Genomic DNA, 25,950 nt, shown 5'->3' on the forward strand with positions numbered 1-25,950 from the left:
AAAAAGTAAATGCACTGTAATCTAAGTACTTTCTTTTTTATTTAATAAAGAGATTTGGTTAATCTAGAGAAATAACCAGTTAACATGTTGTAATGTTCTGAATGTTTGTGTCTTCCCAAAAGTGGTTTGTTGAAATCTAAAAGCCCAAGGTGATGGTATTAGGAGGTGGGGTTTTGGGAGGTGTTTAGGTTAAGAGGGTGGAGCCATCGTTAAGAGAATTAGAGCTGTTATAAAAGAGCTATCACAGAGACTGATTTTACCATGTGCGGTCCTATAAAGAAGGCGATGGCTGTGAACCAGGAACAAAGGCCTCACCAGAATGCAATCCTGCTGCGGCCTTGACTAGTGTGAAACTTGAACTGTGTGAAAAAACTCTGTTGTTTATAAGCTACTCAGTTGGTGGTATTTTGTTAGAGCAGCCCAAACAAAGACATATGTTTATCATAATCTCTATCTCAAATATCAAATTAGCTCAAATAAACATTTGGCAAATGCTAGGTTGATTAAATCAATGGTTGAGTTCTCTGAAAAACATTTGAAATGCTGGAGATCTGTGCTTTTGACTGGCAAGAATTTTGTACATTTATGTCCCATATTAAGAGAAATAAGGTTTTATTTAATTAATACTAATTAAGTGTTTGATATATGTCAGAAAATATGTTGAGGCAATGTTCTTTTGTTCAAAAAGTCATCACTTATGTTTTCTAAGTAGGAGAGTAGTATTGTTAAATTGGATTTAAAAAATAAAAACAATAGTGTGGAATTTATATTGTAATAAAATGATCAGTGTGACGTTGATCCACATAAGGATACTCTCATTTACAAACATTGGCCAGCAATGCCTAGGTGGCTCAGTCAATTAAGCATGTGACTCTTGATTTCAGTCCAGGACATGAACTCAGGATTGTGAGATCAAGTCCCACTTCAGGCTTCACACCCAGCACTTAAGATTCTCTCTCTCTCTCCCTCTGTCCCTCTTCCTGACTCTCATTCTCTAAAAATAAATAAATAAATAAATACAAATAAAATAAGGTAAAATAAAAATGACCAATAAAAACACCTTTCTGCTCCTCTCAGATAAATAAATATAATTTTTCTCACATATTTGTACACATGTTTAATTGGAATTTCAGAATTCAGTGTCTTATGAAATGGATTTTTTTTTTTTTGGCTAGAAAAATAATAAAAACCTTCAAGTGCCTTAAAATAATCTTGGCATGGACTCAATAGTATGCCTAATTTTTCCAGGGCTGGCATATTGATGAGCCTTAAACAATCTACTTCACAGTCTTTTATTGAACATGTATATATCATTCATGGGAGATGCTGGTGAATTATTTACTTCTTAAAAAAATGGCCAAGTAAGTGTGGGACAGGGAGGTAATAATAGAAATGTTAACAGGGATAAATCGTTTTCTGTTTAGAATCAACAAGATATACAACCAAGCAGATGGAATACAGTTAGGACATCCGTAATATGGCTGAATTAGATGTCCATTGCTTATATCCACTTCAATGACAACAGCTTGACACCCGTTGAAGGACAAAAGTGACTTTGTGCAATTTAGGGATCCTAAATTGAAACTGTCCTGTGAAAACTCAGGACAGCCCAAGACCTAGGAAAGCCATATAAGGAGCACAGCCTCATATCCAGGCTGCTGACACACCAGCTGTGGATTCTGCTATAGACCCCAAAATAGTTCGATATCCCTGAGGACTCAGCTACAGATCCGGCTTGGTTCTGTCACCAGCATCATATATCGAAGGACTTGGGGGCAGCCGTGCTCATTCATGCATCAGGAGACAAACATAAAAAATTCAAGCTGCAGACCCTGAAGTGGTTTGTGAGCTGGCTTCAGCCCCTCTTGGCCACTGTGCCTGGAGGCAAGCACAATTTCAGCTAGACTGTAAATCCTGACAGTTCCCTGCAATAGGACTCCTGTCCCAGCTACCATCCATAAATAGGTTTGCTGGTACAGAGTCCCTAAGGGGACAGTACTATATGACCCTGGAGATCCTGAAAGGGCTCTATATGGGGTTCCAGCTTCCTCACTGCCACAGTTTACCAATCTGCCAGCAGTCCTCAGGGCCCAGGGTCTCAATGGGAGACATACACTCAATTCCAGGATCTTCTTAGTCATAGCCCATGAAGAGGCCTGCTGGCACCAGGACCCAGCAAGAAAGACTCCTGCCTGAACTCCCAGAATGTTAAAAAGGCTGTATACAAATGCACGGCTCTCTCCCAGCCATAGGTCACAAGCAGACCTGCCGCCACAGGGATCAGACAGGAGACATTCACGTTTGTGCCTCAGAGTACCCTAAAAAATTCTGCACAAAAAGAGAAGCAATCAATAGTGTGAAGAAGAAAACTATGGAATAAGAGAAAATATTTGCAAACTATATACCAGATAAGAAATTAACATCTAAAATATGTAAGGAACTCATACAACTCCATAGCAATAAATAAATAAATAGATAAAAATCCAAATAATCCAGTTAAAAATGAGCAAATGACCTGAATATACATTTTTCTAAAGATGACATAGAAATGGCCAACAGGTATGTGAAAAGACACGTAACATACTAATCATCAGGGAAATGCAAGTCAAAAACCACAATAAGTTATCACCTCATACCTGTTAGAATGGCTATTGCCGAAAAGACAAGAGATAATATATTGGGGAAGATGTGGAGAAAAAGAAATACTTGTACACTGTTGGTGGGAGTCTAAATTGGTACAATCCTGTGGAAAACTTATGACAGTTCCTCAAAAAATTAACTGTAGAGGTGACATTTGATATAGCAACCCCATTTTGGAGTATATATTTGAAGGAAATTAAGTCATTATCTCAAGAAGGTATCTGTATCACCATGTTCATTGTGACATTATTCATAGAGCCAAGACCTGGAAATATCCTAAGTATCCATCAAGAGATGAATGGATAATAAAAAGTGTGATATGTACACACAATGGAATATAATTCAGCTATAAAAAAGAATTATATCCTGCCATTTGAAACAATGTGGAGAGACCTTGAGGGCATTATGCTAAGTGAAACAGTCAAATAGAGAAAGAAAAATGCTGTCTGATCTACTTATCATGGTGAGCATTGAGTAATGCATACAATTGTTGAATCATTATATTGTATACCTGAAATTAATACATTATATATCAACTATACTTCAAAAATAAAAATAAAAATAATTTTTCAAGTAAAAAATTGGGAAAAAAAATCACATGAGTTCACTTACATATGGAATTGGGTCCTGGGATTGAGGCACACATCTGGCTCCCTGCTTGGCGGGAAGCCTGCCTCTCCCTCTCTCGCTCCCCCTGCTTGTGTTCCCTTTCTCACTGTGTCTCTCTCTGTCAAATAAATAAATAAAAGCTTTAAAAAAAAAAAAAAAGTGGCATGCTGTATCTTCCCTGTTAGTGCCCTGTAAAATAAATGTAGATTATTTTATTTCCATGTTCTCAATATAGCATGAGGGCCAGAAATTATGTTAAGCCTATCTTTTTACAGTCCAGGAGCATAAACCACTTCTTGAGGACCTGACTTTGATCTCTCCTTTAATATGTTTTCTCTGCTCTATATACTAGGTGTCTTTTCATTTATTTGGGGATATTCTACCACAATAGACTGATACTCATAAGCCTGAGGTAATTTCCTAATGTGGCATGAAGTTTTGTAGCCAAAGCTTACCTTAAAGTATATCATCATTATTCAGCACCACATCATTTCTCTCACCCATCATTACAAGTTCAAAGAGTGAAAAGATTAGGGCACCTACTGGTTTGGACACAGTTTTTATTAGTATATTCCAAGAATGAAGAATTTGACCTGGAGCTCTCAATGTGTCTCCTTGTTTCATATTCTTATTCTCTCTGGGGATCCCAGTACATTTATTTTTTCTTGTCCACAGTACTTTTCAGTTATTATTTCTTGTGGAAAGAATTAGCTTTCTGTGGTTATGATAACTGCATTTTCTCTCCACCTGTCCAGACAGGAAAGATAAAGTTTTGAGCAGCTGTAGTTTCTTCTGCTTCTGTTGAGATAGTTTGGTATTAAAAATAAGAGATTTTTCAGGGACAACTCCATGAGCATTATAACGGGAGATGTTTCTGGGTTTTGTCAACCCATCTGCTTTCGCAAGTGCTAGGAAGGAAGAGCTTGTCTTTAAATTAAAAATGGTTAAAGGGTGCCTGGGTGACTCAGTTAAGCATCCTACAGAGAGAGTCAATTATCATATGGTTTCACTTACTTGTGGAGCATAAGAAATAACATGGAAGACATTGGGAGATGGAGAGGAGAAGTGAGTGGGGGGAAATCGGAGGGGGAGACAAACCATGAGAGACTGTGGACTCTGAGAAACAAACTGAGGGTTTTGGAGGGGAGGGGAGTGGAGATTTGGGTGAGTCTGGTGGTGGGTATTATGGAGGGCATGTATTGCATGGAGTACTGTGTGTGGTGCATAAACAATGAATTTTGGAACACTGAAAATAAAATAAAATTAAATTTAAAAATATCAAATCAAACAACAACAAAAAACCCCAGTCTTCTTAAAAAAATTAAGGCAACTAATTTTGCACCAAAATGAGAAAAAAGGTTTCTGTCTGGGCTTTGCTAAAAAGCTTTTTTCTTTATTTCTTTTTAATCCATAACAACACTAATCATATTAAAAAGCTGAAAGATGAATACAATGAGCACAATTATATTGACTATCTTGAGGGGTTGTTTTTTTTTTTTTCATTTTTTTCCTTTACATTTGTTAAACTGAATCTCATGGTAGGAGAAAACCGTAACTTGATTTGTAATTTCCATATTATATATATTTTTGAAGATTTTATTTATTTATTTAACAGAGAGACACAGCGAGAGAAGGAACAGAAGCAGGGGGAGTGGGAGGGAGAAGCAGGCTTCCTGCGGAGCAGGGAGCCTGGTGCAGGGCTTGATCCTAGGACCAGGGAACATGACCTGAGCTAAAGGCAGACTCCTAATGACTAAGCCACCCAGGTGCACTGAATGTCCATATTTTAAAATCATGTAGAAATGAATATGAACTTCAGTTATAAAATAAATGCCACAGGGATGAAAAGTCACAGCATAGGGAATATGGTCAATAATATTGTAATAGCGTTCTATGGTGACAAATGATAGCTACATTTATTGTAGTGAGCATTGTGTAACGTGCAGAATTGTCAGATCACTATGTTGTACACCTGAAATTAATAGTAGGTCAACTATACTTCAATAAAAAAAAAATGAGTAGTCATCACAAAGAAAATCAGAGACAAAATCAGGTAAATGTTATTTCTTTCTCCTATTACAAGATTTTGGAGCGTGTGAATCAGTAGAGCTTAAGGGCTCATTATGCTAAATTTAACAGTATCTCTTTTGGTCACATTTTCAATAAACTAAAATATTAGATTCATGGACATGCTGCTCATGAACATTTTGAGAAACAATGATCTGATGACTTATTGCTGCACAATGAATTACATCGAATCTTAAAATCAGAATCTATTATTGCTGTTTACAATTCCATGGGTTGACTGGACTCAATGGAATAGTTCTTTATTCTTTTTTAATTTAAATTCAAGTTAACATACAGTGTAGTATTGGTTTCAGGAGTAGAATTTAGTGATTCATCACTTACATAGAACAACACCTAGTGCTCATCTCAACAAGTGCCCTCCTTAATGTCCTTGGCCCATTTAGTCCATCCCCCCAACCACCACCCTTCCAGAACCCTTAGTTTCTTCTCTGTAGTTAAGAGTCCCTATGGTTTGTTTCCCTCTCTGTTTTTATCTTATTTTTTCCCACCCTTCCTTCCATTCATCTAGTTTATTTCTTAAATTCCACACATGAATGATATCATATAATATTTTTCTTTATCTGACTGACATTTCACTTAGCATAACATACTCTAGTCCCATCTATATTGTTGCAAATGGCAAGAGTTCATTCTTTTGATGAATAAATGTATAAATATTATATATTTATTATATGTTATATCATCTGTATATACCACTTCATATACATATACATATATATATATATATATATATATATATCACTTATTTATCTATCAGCTGATGGATATTTGGGCTCTTTCCATAATTTGGTTATTGTGGACATTGCTGCTATAAACATTGGGCACATATGTCCCTTTGAATCAGAATTTTTGGATCTTTAGGATAAATACCTAGTAATGCAATTGCTGGGTCCTGGGGGTAGATCTATTTTTAATTTTTTGAGAAACCTCCATGCTGTTTTCCAGAGTGGCTGCACCTGTTAGAATTCCCACCAATAGCATATAAGGGATTCCCTTTCTCCACATCTTCACCAACATTTTTTGTTTCCTGTTAATTTTAGACATTCTGACAGGTGTGAGGTGGTATCTCATTGTGGTTTTGATTTGTATTTCCCTGATGATGAGTGATGTTGGGCATCTTTTCATGTGTCTATCAGCATTTTTATGTCTTCTTTGGAGAAATTTGTCTGTTTTTGTCTTCTGCCCATTTCTTAAGAGGACTATTTGTCTTTTGGGTGTTGATTTTGAGAAATTCTTTATAGATTCTGGATACTAATCTTTTATCTGCTATGTCATTTGCAAATATCTTCTCCAGTTCTGTAGGTTGCCTTTTAGTTTTGTTGATTGTTTCCTTCACTGTACAGAAAATTTTTATCTTAATGAGGTCCCAGTAGTTCATGTTTGCTTTTGTTTCCCTTGCCTCCAGAGACATCTATAGTAAAAAGTTGCTGTGTCTGAGGCCAAAGAGGTTGCTGCATATTTTCTCCTCTAGGATTTTGATAATTTCCTGTCTTACATTTGGATTTTTCATCCATTTTTTAATTTATTTTTGTGTATGGTATAAGAAAGTGGTCCAGTTTCATTCTTCTGCATGTATCTGTCCAGTTTTCCCAACACTATTTGTTGAAGACACTATCTTTTTCCCGTTGGATATTCTTTCCTGCTTTGTCAAAAGTTAGTTGGTCAATGAAATAGATCTTGCTCAGGGATCTCATGAGATTGCAGTCAAATAGCAGCTGATGTGGAAGTCATTTATTAAAAACTAGATTCAACTGAGCTGCATGTGAGTCATGAGCTCACATGACTCTAACTTGATAAAAGGTCATTGGCCAGGAGCTCAACTGAGGATCTTGACTGGAGAAAACCCATGTGTCTTTCCATGTTGCCTGGGCTTCTCACAGCACGGCAGCTGATTCTAAGAGTGAGGATTCCAAGAGACAGGAAGTGGAAACTGACAGTTCCTTAGAGACAGGTTCAGAAATTTAAACAGTGTCATTTCTTTTATATTCTATCGGTCACAGAAGTCAATAATCTGTCCATATTCTAAGGAGAAAAATATAGCTCATACATCTTATGGGGAGATTTGTTAAGAAAATGTCATCATCTTTAATCCACAACATACAGAGAAGTTATATACTAATGTATATGCTATAACTGTAAATATTTCCCTACATACCTTTTACTCTGACAATATCAATTATATATTCCCCCAATTCCATATGTGTTTCCAAACACTATTTCCTCTGCCTGGAATATTTTACTCTCTCTCCTTTCTTTTTGAACTAAGTCATCCTTAAATACCTGGGTTTAATAGTAAATGCTATTATATCTATTAGTGAAGTAAAATTTATGAGAAAGCAAACAAGAATATACAAGGAATTAAAAAAAAACAACTTAGAGTCTAGGATTAGACCTACAAGTCAATATTACTCTTCCTAACATACAAAATATATTATGGCCCCTGCAAGCCATAGCTTCCTTTTAAATGTTTTCTCTTAGCTTGCTTATCCAATCTGGGTTTAATAATTAGAAGTGTAGTAGAATTTTCTTGTTTACTTTAGTTAGTAGAAAACTGGTTGACAAACTCTTTTTTAAAGGTCCAGATAGTAAATGTTTCCTGCATTGCAGGCCAGTATAGTCTCTGTCACATCATTCAGTTCTGCCCTTGTACCATTAAAACAGACATTAATAATACATAAGGAAATAGGTATAGCAGTGTTAAAAAAAAAAAAAAACACTTTGGTTATCAAAACAGATAGCAAGCCAAGTGAGGCACACAGACTAGAGCTGGAATATCTCACAGCTGTAGAATAACTCCACAGGTGCTGAGAAAGACATTCCAATTAGTTTGCATAAATTAAAGCAAGAGGTGGGGAAATCACAATTACCATGAAAAGAGAGGCAAATAATATTATTTAGAATACTTAATATTTTCTTTCAAATTTTTTTTTCTTAAGGAAAATAAAATACAAAAGAACCTGTCAACAACGTTTTTCTTTTTCCTTTTTCCGTTCTATAAAAAAGTGATCTAACATAGTACATTGGAATGGATATTTGATATTAAGTCAGAATATCCAGATTTAAAATATGATTTCTATCTAGTGATATCAAAGTAAGTTTTGGAACATAATCTTATCTACTTAAGTTATTTTTTTCTTTTATCTTCAAAAATACAGAGTGGTTGTGAGCTTCAAATAAGATGTAAATATATTTTGTATAGTATAACAGCTTTTATGAGAGAAATTTTACTTATAAAGTTGTTCCAAAGACAATTTTAGTGTTTTTTTTAAAGATTTCATTTATTTATTTGACAGGCAGAGATTATAAGTAGGCAGAGAGGCAGGCAGAGAGAGAGGAGGAAGCAGGTTCCCCGCTGAGCGGAGAGCCCTATGTGGGGCCTGATTCCAGGACCCCGGGATCACCACCTGAGCCGAAAGCAGAAGCTTTAACCCAATGAGCCACCCAGGCACCCCACAATTTTAGTATTTTATTTAGCTTACTTATTTGGGGAAATACATCAGTTTAAGATTGATACACAATTTTTAAAAAATTATGTAAAAGTATGATAAATAAAGTTCAAAAAGAGTAGAATTGGGCCCAAAAATATCTCTGTCCATCATGTGCAAAATGAATGTAAAAGTAGCTTAACTTAATGAAATCATTGGTATTTGTCCCACACAGAACCTCTGCTCATTCATTTCCTACATAAAGGAGAGAAAAAGAACTGTCAGAGAAAAGAAGTACAGTTGTACATATAACAGATTTTCTTATTTTTCTTTCTCTCCAATTACAACAGCCATAACTTCACAGAGGTTAAAAAAATGCTATGGGAATTTTTATTCTATAAAATCAGAAGGCTCAGAAATCTGATAAACTTGGGGTGCCTTGGTGGCTCAGTTGGTTAAGCCACTGTCTTCAGTTCAGGTCATGATCCCAGAGTCCTAGGATTGAGTCCCATGCCAGGCTTCCCTTGCTCTCCAGTACCCCTGATTCTTTCTCTCCCTCTGCCTGCCAACTCCCCCTTCTTGTGCTCTCTCTCTCTCTCTCTCTCTCTCCCTTCCTTGCTCTCTGTCAAATAAATAAATAAAACCTTTTAAAAAAAGTTAAGAAAATAAAAAATAAAAACAAGTTTAAAATATTGAAATTTTATAAAGATAATCAAAATAGCTAAAGGTTACTTGTTACAGCTGTGTAGCATTAAACAGAAGAAGGAACTGCTAATTATAACAATTAAAGCAGGAAATTAAGAGGTAACAGGTATATAGGGCTTATTATTTTATTTAAAGATACCCTTTTTTTTTAATTAATTTTTTATTTTTTATAAACATATATTTTTATCCCCAGGGGTACAGGTCTGTGAATCACCAGGTTTACACACTTCACAGCACTCACCAAAGCACATACCCTCCCCAATGTCCATACTCCCACCCCCTTCTCCCAAACCCCCTCCCCCCAGCAACCCTCAGTTTGTTTTGTGAGATTAAGAGTCACTTATGGTTTGTCTCCCTCCCAATCCCATCTTGTTTCATTGATTCTTCTCCTACCCACTTAAGCCCCCATGTTGCATCACCACTTCCTCATATCAGGGAGATCATATGATAGTTGTCTTTCTCTGCTTGACTTATTTCGCTAAGCATGATACGCTCTAGTTCCATCCATGTTGTCGCAAATGGCAAGATTTCATTTCTTTTGATGGCTGCATAGTATTCCATTGTGTATATATACCACATCTTCTTGATCCATTCATCTGTTGATGGACATCTAGGTTCTTTCCATAGTTTGGCTATTGTGGACATTGCTGCTATAAACATTCAGGTGCATGTGCCCCTTTGGATCACTACGTTTGTATCCTTAGGGTAAATACCCAATAGTGCAATTGCTGGGTCATAGGGCAGTTCTATTTTCAACATTTTGAGGAACCTCCATGCTGTTTTCCAGAGTGGCTGCACCAGCTTGCACTCCCACCAACAGTGTAGGAGGGTTCCCCTTTCTCCGCATCCTCGCCAGCATCTGTCATTTCCTGACTTGTTGATTTTAGCCATTCTGACTGGTGTGAGGTGATATCTCATTGTGGTTTTGATTTGTATTTCCCTGATGCTGAGTGATATGGAGCACTTTTTCATGTGTCTGTTGGCCATCTGGATGTCTTCTTTGCAGAAATGTCTGTTCATGTCCTCTGCCTATTTCTTGACTGGATTATTTGTTCTTTGGGTGTTGAGTTTGCTAAGTTCTTTATAGATTCTGGACACTAGTCCTTTATCTGATATGTCGTTTGCAAATATCTTCTCCCATTCTGTCAGTTGTCTTTTGATTTTGTTCACTGTTTCCTTTGCTGTGCAAAAGCTTTTGATCTTGATGAAATCCCAATAGTTCATTTTTGCCCTTGCTTCCCTTGCCTTTTGCGTTGTTCCTAGGAAGATGTTGCTGCGGCAGAGGTCGAAGAGGTTGCTGCCTGTGTTCTCCTCAAGGATTTTGATGGATTCCTTTCGCACATTGAGGTCCTTCATCCATTTTGAGTCTATTTTTGTGTGTGGTGTAAGGAAATGGTCCAATTTCATTTTTCTGCATGTGGCTGTCCAATTTTCCCAGCACCATTTATTGAAGAGGCTGTCTTTTTGCCATTGGACATTCTTTCCTGCTTTGTCGAAGATTAGTTAACCATAGAGTTGAGGGTCTATTTCTGGGCTCTCTATTCTGTTCCATTGATCTATGTGTCTGTTTTTGTGCCAGTACCATGCTGTCTTGATGATGACAGCTTTGTAATAGAGCTTGAAGTCCGGAATTGTGATGCCACCAACGTTGGCTTTCTTTTTCAATATCCCTTTGGCTATTCGAGGTCTTTTCTGGTTCCATATAAATTTTAGGATTATTTGTTCCATTTCTTTGAAAAAGATGGATGGTACTTTGATAGGAATTGCATTAAATGTGTAGATTGCTTTAGGTAGCATAGACATTTTCACAATATTTATTCTTCCAATCTAGGAGCATGGAACATTTTTCCATTTCTTTGTGTCTTCCTCAATTTCTTTCATGAGTACTTTATAGTTTTCGGAGTATAGATTCTGTGTCTCTTTGGTTAGGTTTATTCCTAGGTATCTTATGGTTTGGGGTGCATTGTAAATGGGATTGACTCCTTAATTTCTCTTTCTTCTGTCTTGCTGTTGGTGTAGAGAAATGCAACTGATTTCTGTGCATTGATTTTATATCCTGACACTTTACTGAATTCCTGTATAAGTTCTAGCAGTTTTGGAGTGGAGTCTTTTGGGTTTTCCACATATAGTATCATATCATCTGTGAAGAGTGATAATTTGACTTCTTCTTTGCCGATTTGGATGCCTTTAATTTCCTTTTGTTGTCTGATTGCTGAGGCTAGGACCTCAAGTACTATGTTGAATAGCAGTGGTGATAATGGACATCCCTGCCGTGTTCCTGACCTTAGCGGAAAAGCTTTCAGTTTTTCTCCATTGAGAATGATATTTGCGGTGGGTTTTTCATAAATGGCTTTGATGATATTGAGGTATGTGCCCTCTATCCCTACACTTTGAAGAGTTTTGATCAGGAAGGGATGCTGTACTTTGTCAAATGCTTTTTCAGCATCTATTGAGAGTATCATATGGTTCTTGTTCTTTCTTTTATTGATGTGTTGTATCACATTGACTGATTTGCGGATGTTGAACCAACCTTGCAGCCCTGGAATAAATCCCACTTGGTCGTGGTGAATAATCTTTTTAATGTACTGTTGAATCCTATTGGCTAGTATTTTGTTGAGTATTTTTGCATCTGTGTTCATCAAGGATATCGGTCTATAGCTCTCTTTTTTGGTGGGATCCTTGTCTGGTTTGGGGATCAAGGTGATGCTGGCCTCATAAAATGAGTTTGGAAGTTTTCCTTCCATTTCTATTTTTTGGAACAGTTTCAGGAGAATAGGAATTAGTTCTTCTTTAAATGTTTGGTAGAATTCCCCCGGGAAGCCGTCTGGCCCTGGGCTTTTGTTTGTTTGGAGATTTTTAATGACTGTTTCAATCTCCTTACTGGTTATGGGTCTGTTCAGGCTTTCTATTTCTTCCTGGTTCAGTTGTGGTCGTTTATATGTTTCTAGGAATGCATCCATTTCTTCCAGATTGTCAAATTTATTGGCGTAGAGTTGCTCATAGTATGTTCTTATAATAGTTTGTATTTCTTTGGTGTTAGTTGTGATCTCTCCTCTTTCATTCATGATTTTATTTATTTGGGTCCTTTCTCTTTTCTTTTTGATAAGTCGGGCCAGGGGTTTATTAATTTTATTAATTCTTTCAAAGAACCAGCTCCTAGTTTCGTTGATTTGTTCTATTGTTTTTTTGGTTTCTATTTCATTGATTTCTGCTCTGATCTTTATGATTTCTCTTCTCCTGCTGGGCTTAGGGTTTCTTTCTTGTTCTTTCTCCAGATCGTTTAGGTGTAGGGTTAGGTTGTGTACCTGAGACCTTTCTTGTTTCTTGAGAAAGGCTTGTACCGCTATATATTTTCCTCTCAGGACTGCCTTTGTTGTGTCCCACAGATTTTGAACCGTTGTGTTTTCATTATCATTTGTTTCCATGATTTTTTTCAATTCTTCTTTAATTTCCTGGTTGACCCATTCATTCTTTAGAAGGATGCTGTTTAGTCTCCATGTATTTGGGTTCTTTCCAAACTTCCTTTTGTGGTTGAGTTCTAGCTTTAGAGCATTGTGTTCTGAAAATATGCAGGGAATGATGCCAATCTTTTGATACCGGTTGAGTCCTGATTTAGGACCGAGGATGTGATCTATTCTGGAGAATGTTCCATGTGCACTAGAGAAGAATGTGTATTCTGTTGCTTTGGGATGAAATATTCTGAATATATCTGTGATGTCCATCTGGTCCAGTGTGTCGTTTAAGGCCTTTATTTCCTTGCTGATCTTTTGCTTGGATGATCTGTCCATTTCAGTGAGGGGAGTGTTAAAGTCCCCTACTATTATTGTATTATTGTTGATGTGTTTCTTTGATTTTGTTATTAATTGGTTTATATATTTGGCTGCTCCCACGTTGGGGGCATAGATATTTAAAATTGTTAAATCTTCTTGTTGGACAGACCCTTTGAGTATGATATAGTGTCCTTCCTCATCTCTTATTATAGTCTTTGGCTTAAAATCTAATTGATCTGATATAAGGATTGCCACTCCTGCTTTCTTCTGATGTCCATTAGCATGGTAAATTCTTTTCCACCCCCTCACTTTAAATCTGGAGGTGTCTTCGGGCTTAAAATGAGTTTCTTGGAGGCAACATATAGATGGGTTTTGTTTTTTTATCCATTCTGATACCCTGTGTCTTTTGACAGGGGCATTTAGCCCATTAACATTCAGGGTAACTATTGAGAGATATGAATTTAGTGCCATTGTATTGCCTGTAGGGTGACTGTTACTGTATATGGTCTCTGTTCCTTTCTGATCTACCACTTGTAGGCTCTCTCTTTGCTTAGAGGACCCCTTTCAATATTTCCTGTAGAGCTGGTTTGGTATTTGCAAATTCTTTCAGCTTTTGTTTGTCCTGGAAGGTTTTAATCTCTCCTTCTATTTTCAATGATAGCCTAGCTGGATATAGTATTCTTGGCTGCATGTTTTTCTCGTTTAGGGCTCTGAAAATATCATGCCAGCTCTTTCTGGCCTGCCAGGTCTCTGTGGATAAGTCAGCTGCCAATCTAATATTTTTACCATTGTATGTTACAGACTTCTTTTCCCGGGCTGCTTTCAGGATTTTCTCTTTGTCACTGAGACTTGTAAATTTTACTATTAGGTGACGGGGTGTGGGCCTATTCTGATTGATTTTGAGGGGCGTTCTCTGAACCTCCTGAATTTTGATGCTCGTTCCCTTTGCCATATGGGGGAAATTCTCCCCAATAATTCTCTCCAGTATACCTTCTGCTCCCCTCTCTCTTTCTTCTTCTTCTGGAATCCCAATTATTCTAATGTTGTTTCGTCTTATGGTGTCACTTCTCTCTCGAATTCTCCCCTCGTGGTCCAGTAGCTGTTTGTCCCTCTTTTGCTCAGCTTCTTTATTCTCTGTCATTTGGTCTTCTATATCACTAATTCTTTCTTCTGCCTCATTTATCCTAGCAGTGAGAGCCTCCATTTTTGATTGCACTTCATTAATAGCTTTTTTTATTTCAACTTGGTTAGATTTTAGTTCTTTTATTTCTCCAGAAAGGGCTTTTATATCTCTCGAGAGGGTTTCTCTAATATCTTCCATGCCTTTTTCGAGCCCGGCTAGAACCTTGAGAATTGTCATTCTGAACTCTAGATCTGACATATTACCAATGTCTGTATTGATTAGGTCCCTAGCCTTCGGTACTGCCTCTTGTTCTTTTTTTTGTGTTGAATTTTTCCGTCTTGTCATTTTGTCCAGATAAGAGTATATGAAGGGGCTAGTAAAATACTAAAAGGGTGGCAACAACCCCAGGAAAAAATGCTTTAACCAAATTAGAAGAGATCCAAAATCGTGCAGAGGGAGAAAGGGGATAAAAAGAGGTTCAAAAAGGAAGAAAGAAAAAAAAAGAAAAAAGAAAAAAAAAAGAAAAGAAAAGAATTAAAAATAAAGAAAACACCTAAGAAAAATGTAAAAAAGAAAAAATATATATATTAGATAAACTAGTAAAAAATCGTTAAAAAAAGAAAAAGGTAACAGTTAAAAAAAAAAAATTTTACCCGAAGACGAGGAAAAAAAAAACAAAAAATGAAAAAGAAAAATAATTAAATTAACTGCAAGACTAAAACAAAATCACAGGGAAAAAGCCATGAGTTCCGTGCTTGGCTTTCTCCTCCTCTGGAATTCTGCTGCTCTTCTTGGTATTGAAACCGCACTGCTTGGTAGGTGAACTTGGTCTTGGCTGGATTTCTTGTTGATCTTCTGGGGGAGGGGCCTGTTGTAGTGATTCTCAAGTGTCTTTGCCCCACGCGGAATGACACCGCCCTTACCTGGGGCCGGGGTGAGTAATCCGCTCGGGTTTGCTTTCAGGAGCTTTTGTTCCCTGAGCGCTTTCTGTCAAGTTCCGGAGGACGGGAATACAAATGGCGGCCTCCTGGTCTCCGGCTCGGAGGAGCCGAGAGCCCAGGGCCGCACTCCTCAGTGCGCCCTCAGAGAACAGCGCCAGTCACTCCCGTCTGCCTGACCTCCGGCAGCACTCCGAGCTCACCGAGCCTGCGACCAGTTCAAGGTAACACCGAGCTGTGAGCTTACTGTCGGCTCTGTCTCTGTAGCCGGCTTTCCCGTTCCAATACCCGCAAGGTCTGCGACACTCAGACACCCCCGATCCTTCTGTGACCCTGCGGGACCTGAGGCCACGCTGAACCCGCGTGGGCTTCGCCCCGGTTTAGCCTCTGGAGCGATGTCCCTCAGCGGAACAGACTTTTAAAAGTCCTGATTTTGTGCTCCGTTGCTCCGCCGCTTGCCAGGAGCCGGCCCCTCCCCCCGGGGTCTATCTTCCCGTCGCTTTGGATTCACTTCTCCGCCGGTCCTACCTTTCAGAAAGTGGTTGTTTTTCTGTTTCCAGAATTGCTGTTCTTCTTCTCTTCGATCTGCCGATGGATTTTCAGGTGTTTGCAATCTTTAGATAAGCTATCTAGCTGATCTCCGGCTAGCTGAAGTAGTCTCAGCCTGCTACTTCTCCGCCATCTTGACTCCTCCCCCCAAGATACCCTTTAAGTAATCCATTAAGGATTATTTAATTATGAGGAATAAAATTTCATGATGACAAATTTGAGCAAAGAAATTTAAGCAAAGAAATGGCCATATTGAAATTGCTATTCGGTCAATGAAATAAAACTTATCCAGGCACAGTATGAAGAGGCATTCAGTTTCCAATTCAGTCTCTCAGTTTATTAGTTACATGTTTAATTATAGAATTTGCACAGGTATACTTCATTTTATTGTACTTTGTGCTTTGTAGATATTGTATTTTTTACAAGTTGAAAGTTTGTGACAACCTTGCATCAAGTAAGTCTATGGGCACCATTTTTCCAACATTTGCTCACTTCGTGTCTCTGTAGCACATTTTGGTCATTTTCAAGGTATTTCATACCTTTGTATTATTATATTTGTTATGGTGACCTGTGATCAGTGATTTTTGATGTTACTATTGTAACTGTTTGAGATGCCATAAACCATGCCCATAGAAGACAGTAAATTTGAAAAATAAATGTGTTTGTTCTGAATGCCCCACCAACCTTCAGTTCCTCATCTTTCTCCATCTCCGCAGGCCTTCCTATCCCCTGAGACACAACAATACTGAAATTATGCCAATAAAAATCCTACAAGGGTTTCTAAGTGTTCAAGTGAAAGGAAGAGTTGCACATTTCTCCCCTTAAATCAAAAGCTAGAAATCATCAAGTTCAGTGAGAAGTCATGTCCAAAGCCAACATAAACTGAAAATAAAGTTTCTTATACCAAACAGATAGCCAAGTTGTGAATGCAGAAGAAAAGTTCTCAAAGGAAATTAAAATTGCTATTCAAGTGAATACATAAATGATTTGAAAGTGAAATAGCCTTATTTGCTGATATGGAGAAAATTGTAAGAGTCTAGATAGAAGATTGAATCAGCTACCACATTCCTTTATGCCAAAGCCTAATCCAGAGGAAGCCTGTGACTCTGCAAGTCTAGGAAGCTGAGAGAGGTGAAGAAGCTGTAGAAGAAAATGTTGAAACTAGCAGAGGAAGTTTCATGAGATTAAAAAAAAAAAAAAAAAAACTCCATAACAAAAATGCAAGATGAAGCAACAAATTATCCAGAAGATCTAGCTAAGATTATTAATGAAGGTGACATGCTAAGCAAAATATTTTTAGTGTAGATGAGATAGCCTTATACTAAAATAAAGTGTCACTTAGGACTTTCATAGTTACAGAGAAGTCAATGCCTGGCTCAAAGCTTCAAAAGACAAGTTGCCTCTTGTTAGCAGCTAATGTGGCTGATAAATTTAAGTTGAAGCCAATGCTCATTTACCATTCTGAAATTCTCAGGGCCCTTAAGAATTGTGCTAAATCTCCTCATGCCAGTGCTCTCTAAATGGAACAACAAAGCATGGATGACAGCACATCCATTCACAACATGGTTTACTGTATATTTTAAGCCCACTGTTGAGACCTACTGGTCAGAAAAAAATATTATTTTCAAAATACTATTGCTCAGGGATGCCTGGGTGGTCCAGTTGGTTAAGCATCTGCCTTCAGCTTGATCCTGGGGTCCTGGGATCGAATCTCACATCAGCCTCCTTGTTTAGTGGGAAGCCAGCTTCTCCCTCTGCCTGCCACTCCCCCTGTTTGTGCTTACTTTCTCTCTCTCTCAATCTGACAAATAAATAAATAAAATCTTAAAAAAAAAACACTATTGATCATTGAAAAGACCTGGTCACCCAAGAGTTCTGATGGAGATGTACAACAAGGTTCATGTTGTTTTTATACTTGCTAACAAAACATCAATTATACAGCCATTGATCAAGGAGTGTTTTGACTTTCAAGTCCTATCATTTAAGAAATACACTTCATAAAGCTATTGCAGTCAGAGGTAGTGATTCCTCTGATAGATTTGGGCAAAGAAAATTGAAAATTTATGGCCAAGCATTCACTATTGTAGATGCCATTAAGAATGTTTTGATTCATGGGAAGTGGTCAAAATGTCAGCATTAATAGGAGTTTGTAAGAAGTCTATTCCATACTTGCAGATAACATGAAACCCTATATAGAAAACCCAAAAGACTCTAACCAAAAACTGCTAGAACTGATACACAAATTCAGTAAAGTAACAGGATACAAAATCAATGTAAAGAAATTTGTTGTACTTCTACAGCTTTCTCTTTTCAAGGAGAGAGAAATCAAGGAATCAAACCCATTTACAATTGCACCAAATACTATAAGATAACTGAGAATAAACCTAACCAAAAAGCTGAAAGACTTGTACTCTGAAAAATACAGAACGCTGATGTAAGAAATTGAAAATGACACAAAGAAATTGAAAAAAACATGAAAAAAAAACATTTCATGCTCATGGATTGGTAGAACAAATATTGTTAAAATATCCATACTACACAAAGCAATCTATGCATTTGATGCATTCCCTATCAAAATACCAACAGCATTGTTCATAGAGCTAGAACAAATAATCCTAAAATTTGTATGGAATCACAAAAAACCTTGAAGAGACAAAGCAACCTTGAAAAAGACAAGCAGAGCTGGAGGCATTACAATTCTAGACTTCAAGTTATATTACAGAGCTGTAGTAATCAAAACAATATGGTAGTAGCACAAAATATATATACATAGATCAATAGAACAGAATAGAAAACCAGAAATGAACCCATAACTATATGGTCAAATAATCTTTGACAAAGCAGGAAAGAATACGCAATGAGAAAATGACAATCTCTTCAACAAATGGTGCTGGGAAAACTAGACAGCAGCATGTAGAAGAATGAAACTGGACCACTTTATTACATCATACACAAAAGTAAATTCAAAATGGGTTAAAGACCTGAATGTGAGAACTGAAACCATAAAAACGCTAGAGGAGAACACAGAAAATAATGTCTTTGACATCAGCAGCAGAAACTTTTTTTCTAGTCTCCTGAGGCAAGGGAAACCAAAGCAAATAAAAACTATTGGGACTACATCAAAATAAAAAGATTCTGCCCAGCAAAGGAAGCAATCATCAAAACTAGAAGGCAGCCTTTGGAATTGGGGGAAGATATTTGCAAATGACATATCTGATAAAGGCTTAGTATCTAAAAAAGAACTTAATAAAACTTAACTTAAATGATCTAATTTAAAAATGGGCAGAAGACATGAATAAACATTTTTCCAAAGAAGACATATAGATGGCCAACAGATGCATGAAAAGATAGTCAACATCACTGATAATCAGGGAAATAGAAATCAAAACTACAGTCACACCTGTCAGAATAGCTAAAATTGACAATACAAGAAACAACTGGTGTTGGTGAGGATGTGGAGAAAAACGAGCCCTCTTGCACTATTGGTGGGAATGCAAACTTGTGCAACCACTCTAGAAAACAGTATGAAGTTTCCAAAAAAGTTAAAAATAGAACTACTCTATAATCCAGTGATTGTACTACTAGTTATTTACCCAAAGAATACAAAAATACTAACTCTAAGGGATACATGCACCCCAATGTCTATAGCAGCATTATCAACAATAGTCAAACTATGGAAAGAGCACAAGTGTTCATCAACTGAAGAAAGGATAAAGAAGTTGTGACATATATACAATGGAATAATACTCAGCTATCGAAAAGAATGAAATCTTGCCATTTGCAATGTGGAACTAGGAAGTGTAATGTTAAATGAAGTAAGTCAGTCAGCAAAAGACAAACATCATATGATTTCACTCATATGTGAAATTTAAGAAACAAAACAAATGAACAAAGGGAAAGAAAGAGAGATGGAAACCAAGAAAGAGACTCTTAATAATAGAGAACAAACTGATGGCTACCAAAGGGGATGTGGGTAGGGGGATGGGTTAAACAGATGTTGGGGATTAAGAAGCACACTTGTGATGAGCACCAGTTGTTGTATGGAAGTATTGAATCTCTGTATTGTACCAGACACTAATATTACCTTGTATGTTAACTAACTGGAATTTAAATTAAAAAAAAAATAAAGAAGAAGAAGAAGAAGAAGTTGATTCCAGCCCTCATGAATGACTTTGAGGGGCTCAAGACTTCAGTGGGGGAAATACCTACAGATGTGGTGGAAACAGCAAGAGAGCTAGCAGCAGAGCCTGAAGATGTGACTGAATGGTAGCAATCTCATGATAAAACCTCAACAGCTGAGGAGTTGCTCTTCATGGATGAACAAAGAAAGTGATTTCTTGAAATGGAATCTATTCTTAGTGAAGATACAGTGAAGATTTTTGAAATGACAACAGGGAATTTAGAATATTATATCCAAACTAATTGATATAGCTGCAGCAGCATTTGAGAGGATTGATTCCAATTTTGAAAGAAGTTCTGAGGGTAAAATGCTATTGAGCAGCATTGCATGATACAGAGAAACCCTTCATGAAAGAAGAGTCTATTGTTGTAGCAAACTTCATGGTTGCCTTATTCTAAGAAATTGTCACAGCCTCCCCACCCTTCAGCACCACCACCCTGATCAGTCAGAAGCTATCAACAATGAGGCAAGACCCTTCACCAGCAAAAAGATGATGACATACTGAAAACTCAGATGATGGTTAGCATATTTTAAAAATGTGTTTATTTTAGACAAAGACAGAGAGGGCAAGCAAGCGTTGGGGAAGGTAGAGGGAGAGAGAGAATCTCAGGCAAATTCCCCGCTCAATGTGGAACCTAATGTGGGGATTAATCTCACCAGCTGAGCTGAAATCAAGAGCTGGATGCTTAACTGACTGAGCCACCCAGGAGCATTACGGTCAGCATTTTTTTAGCAACAGAGTTTATTTTAATCAAGGTATGTATTTTTTATACATAATGTTATTGCAAACTTAACAGACTATAGAATAGTGAAAATATAACTTTCATATGCATTGAGAAACCCAAAAGGTTATTTGACTTACATTGCAATGACTTATTGCAATATTTGCTTTATTGCCACGGTCTGGAATTGAGCCCACAATATCTCTGAGGTATGCCTGCACCTTTTCCCAAACCAATCAATTACAGCCTTTCTTACTGCAACACTATTCCAGAAGTTCTTAAATTTTGTCTATCTATGACATCCGTAGGGTCTCAATTTTTTTCATGATATTCATAGGCCAAAAGAAATACTCAACCATTCTGTTTATTTAATAATTAGCTTCCAAAAACTTAATGTTTATATCCTAAAAGTATAGAAGCTATTTGAAAACTAATTGTGCTTAAATTGAAAAAAAATTTTATTTCATTCTTAAATAACCTCACTAACTTATTAATGGGATGTGTGCCTGTTGAGTGCTGTACTACTTGTTGAGCTTTGAATTAGATTGGATGTTGCCACCCTTATTTTCTCTTTCAAATTTATTTTTGACTGGTAATTGCCTCTTAAAATGTTTTTTCTTATAATACTATTTTTAGAGTTCTTTCAAATTTATAGCAAATTCGAGAACAAGATACAGAGATTTCCTATTTCCCCCATGCCCTCACAAGCATAGACTGCCCTATTATCAATATCCCCTACCAGAGTAGTACCTTAATTATAATTGTTGAACCTATGACAACACATTACAGTCACCCAAAGTCCATATTTACATTAAGGCTTATTCTTGGTGTTTTGCATCTTATGGGTTTGGACCAATGTATAATAACATATATCCATCATTATGGTATCACACAGTTTTCACTGCCCCCAAAATCATCTATGATCCATCTGTTCATCCTTCCCCCTTCCTCCAATTCCTGGCAACAACTAATCTTGTCTTCATAATTTGTCTATTCAAAAATTTCAGTTGAAATAGCATAGTGAGTAGCCTTTTAAATTACCTTCCCTGCTTCATAATATGCATTGACATTTCTCCCGTATCTTTTCATGACTTGATAGCTCATTTCTATTTATTCATTTATTATTTGTTTATTTACTGGGAAAGAGCAAGTGTGTGGGGGTTGCTGGGTAGAGGGAAAGGGAGAGAATCTTAAGCAGACTCCCTGCTGGATACAGAACCCAACCTGGGATCCATCACATCACCCTGAGATCATGAACTGAGCTGAAACCAAGAATTGGTTGCTGAACTTACTGAGCCACCCAGGTGCCTCACTAGCTCATTTCTTTTTAGATCTGATTCCCCTGTAAATGTGCCACAGTTAATTTATTTATTTACCTACTGAAGGACACCTTGGTTGCTCCAAGTTCTGTCAATTACAGTTAAAACTGCTACCAAACTCCATTTGCAGGTTTTTACATGAACAGTCAATTTTAAGTCCTTTGGGTAAATACCAATGGGTATTGAGTGCTAGATTGTATGGCAAGAGTTAAAAATGGTTTTGTAAAAAAGCACCAAATAGTCTTCCAAGTGGCTGTACCATTTTGTATTCTCACCAACAATGAATAAGAATTCTTGTGGTTCCACATTCTCACCAGCATTTGGTTTTGTCAGTGTTCTGGATTTTGGCCATTTTATTGGGTGTGTAGTGGTATTTTATTGTTTTAATTAGCGTTTCCCTAATGGCTTATGATGTAAAACATCTTTTCATATGCTTATTTGCCATCTATGTATCTTCCTTGGTGAGATGTCTATTGAGGATTTTGGACCATTTTTTAACTTAGATGTTTTATTTTCTTATTGCTGAGTTTAAGAGTTTTTTGTATATTTTGAATAACAGTCCTTTATCAAATGTGTCTTTGGCAATTTTTTTTCCCAGAAAAGTTCCAGAGTTAGAACTTTTCTATTTCTCCTGATGCTCTTTCTTATAGAGCAGAAGTTTTTAATTTTAATGAAGCCCAACATATCAACTCTTTTTTAATTTATTCATTTTTATTAACATATATATTATTATATGTTATATACATATATTATATATTATATATGTTATATATATATACATATATATATATATGTGTATATATATATATATAATATTATTGGCCCTAGGGGTACAGGTCAACATATCAATTCTTTCTTTCATGGATCACACACACCTTTGGGTCGTATCTTAAAAAGCCATCACCATACAAAGATCATCTAGGTTTTCTCCTATCTATATTCTATTCTATATTCTTCTATCTATAAAACTAGGAGTTTTATAATTTTGAGTTTAACATTTATATCTATAATTGATTTTGAGTTAATTTTGGAAAATATGTATGGTCTGTGTCTAGACTGGTAATTTCATTTGACCACAAAAAACCCACCAGAAACCTAGCTTAGCAAACATATTATCATTCAAAAGAATGTAGTACAATTTAATATTGAAGCTATAAACTTCCTCAAGAAAGCATTTTACACATTGTTCCACAGGTGTTCTGTGTTGCTCAGAATTTCCTTTGAAAATGTAAAATATCCTGGAGCACCTCTATGAATTCAGTGAGGTATCCTGGAATGGCTCAGGGCAGTTTGGGAATCAGGTCTATCTGCCATTGATGGAAAAACCAAGGTATGTAAACGTATAAAAAAATAAACTACAGGCACCTGGGTGGCTCAGTGGGTTAAAGCCTCTGCCTTCAGGTCAGGTCATGATCCCAGGGTCCTGGGATGGAGCCCCACATTGGGCTCTCTGCTCAGCAGGGAGCCTGCTTCCCCTCCTCTCTCTCTGCCTGCCTTTCTGCCTACTTGTGATCTCTGTCTGTCAAATAAATAAATAAAATCTTAAAAAAAACCCCACAGAGTACATTTGTAGTACATAACACAAATATGGAATCAATATCCACGATGTATAAAGAAATCCTACAAATAAATGATAAATAAGAAATAATCCAATAGAAAGATGAGTAAAAATCTTACATAATTTTCAGAAAAAGTCCTAAAGTACTTTAGAAGGGAAACATGAAAATGCAGTTAATCCAATTAACAATCAAGTAAAGGTAAAGTAACACTATAATAGATACCATTTTACACTCACTGTAATCAGTATCTATTATACATCTTTTAATACATTAAATCATAAACAATTCTATTTCTCCAAAAGTGTAGAGCAAAGAAATTTTGATGTACTTCTGGTAATATAAACTAGCATGCTGACATTAGGAATAAGTTTAAAATTAACTGGTCAAATTAGAAATTCACATATCCTATCAAACATGATTCCACTCCAAGTGTACACTCTTGACAAATGAATGCTCAATTACCCTATGATACATAAGTTGGTTATATTAAGAAAATGAAACAACCCAAATATCTGTCAATAATAAAGAATTAAATTGTATATTCATAAAATGACACACAATATATCAAGGACATGTGCAAACTATATATTTGAATTTAAATAGTACCATGTCAACTGAAAGACACTTTAAATATACAGTGTATGATTCCATTGATATGAATTTCAAAAATGGACAAAACTAGGGTCACCTGGCTGGCTCAGTCAGTGTAGTATACAACTCTTGATCTCAGGGTTGTGATTTTGAGCCCTATGTTGAATGTAGAGATTACTTAAAAATAAAATCTTAAATTTAAAAAGGGCACAGAACCAGGGGCTCAATCGGTAAAGTGGCTGCCTTTGGTTTGGGTTATGATCTCTGGGTCCTGGGATAGAGCCCCACATCAGGCTCCTCATGGAGCCTGCTTTTCCCTCTCCCTCCACCTGCTTCTCCCTCTGCTTATGCTCTCTATCAAATAAATAAATAAAATCTTTAAAAAATAAAATTTAAATTAAGAAATGGACAAAACTAGACTTTACTACTTATGCATAGATGGAGACTAAACCTAAATGATTGTCATGGGAGTCAGAGCAGTGGTATTTTATTTCATTGACCTTGTCTTGGACTGAATCTGGAAACTGGCTGCTGCCCAGTGCACAAACTCTTCAGGATTTTTGGTTTTCCACAGCTTTGGAGGGGGATCTAGTTTCCTGCTGATGGAACATCTCTCCATAGTTATGGCAAGAAGTGCAAACTCGAGTTTTTCATTTACTCAGCTCCCCAAGTTTCCATAGCTGTAGCTGACCCCCTACAATTCCACCCTCACCACCAACACCACCCTGGAGCACTCTGATTGTGCCTTCATGGTAGACAATTTGGCCATCCATTACATCTGTAGTAGAAAATTCAATATTGAATGCCCAACCTACAATAACTTGAATAAGTTGATAGGTCAAACTGTGTCCTCCATCATTGCTTCCCTTGGATCCCTGAATGTTGACCTGACAGAACTCCAGACCAACCTTGTGCCCTGTCCCTGCATCTACTTCCCTCTGACTATACATGTCCCTATCATCTATGCTGAGAATGCCTCCCATGAAGAACTTCCTTTAGCAGACATCACTAATGCATGCTTTGAGCCAGCCAACCAGATGGTGAAATGTGAACCCTCCCCATGGTAAATACATGCCTTCCTGCCTATTGTACTGTGGTGACATGGTTCTCAGTGCTGCCATCAAGACCAAGCGTACCATCCAGTTTGTGGACTGGTGCCCCACTGGCTTCAGAGATGGCATTAATTACCTGGTGGAGACCTGGCCAAAGTACAGTGAGCTGTGTGCATGCTGAGCAACACCACAGCCATTGCTAAGCCTGAGTTCACCTGGACCACAAGTTTGACATGATGTATGCCAAGTGTGCCTTTGTTCAATGATATGTGGATGAGGGTATGGAGGAGGGAGGATGTTCTGAGGCCTATGAGGTCAAAGCTGCTCTTGAGAAGGATTATGAAATGGTGTGGATTCTGCTGAAGGAGAGGGTGAAGAAAGACAGGAATACTAAAGTTAAAAATATCACAAAGGTGCTGTTTTTGCAGGAAAACTCATTATGTCTTGAACATTGAAAAGTTGTGCTCTGATCAGTTAATTTGTATGTAGCAGTGTATATTATCATATATAATTACTGTCTTGCGCTTTAAAACATGACAGTGTTATAGAACCGATCTGTCCATTTTGCTGATGGGTTTGAATAAATATCTTGAATGAAAAAGAACATGGATAAAAAACTAGAAAATACAAACTCAAAATGCCAAACACCTTAGAGTTGATTAAATGGAACTCAATATATC

The 25,950-nt window shown here is 37.0% G+C and overlaps 1 long non-coding RNA gene across 1 annotated transcript; it reads left to right on the plus strand.

Moving 5' to 3' along the window:
• Nucleotides 1–113: 113 nt before the first annotated feature.
• Nucleotides 114–25,407, plus strand: LOC116567577. The gene is made up of 4 exons (XR_004276264.1): nucleotides 114–124; nucleotides 9,058–9,064; nucleotides 9,870–9,876; nucleotides 25,331–25,407. It is a non-coding gene; the product is annotated as an uncharacterized LOC116567577 (long non-coding RNA).
• The last annotated feature ends 543 nt before the right edge of the window (nucleotides 25,408–25,950 follow it).

The sequence above is a fragment of the Mustela erminea genome, chromosome 10 (assembly GCF_009829155.1).
Source record: "Mustela erminea isolate mMusErm1 chromosome 10, mMusErm1.Pri, whole genome shotgun sequence".
Classification (NCBI taxonomy): Eukaryota; Metazoa; Chordata; class Mammalia; order Carnivora; family Mustelidae; genus Mustela; species Mustela erminea.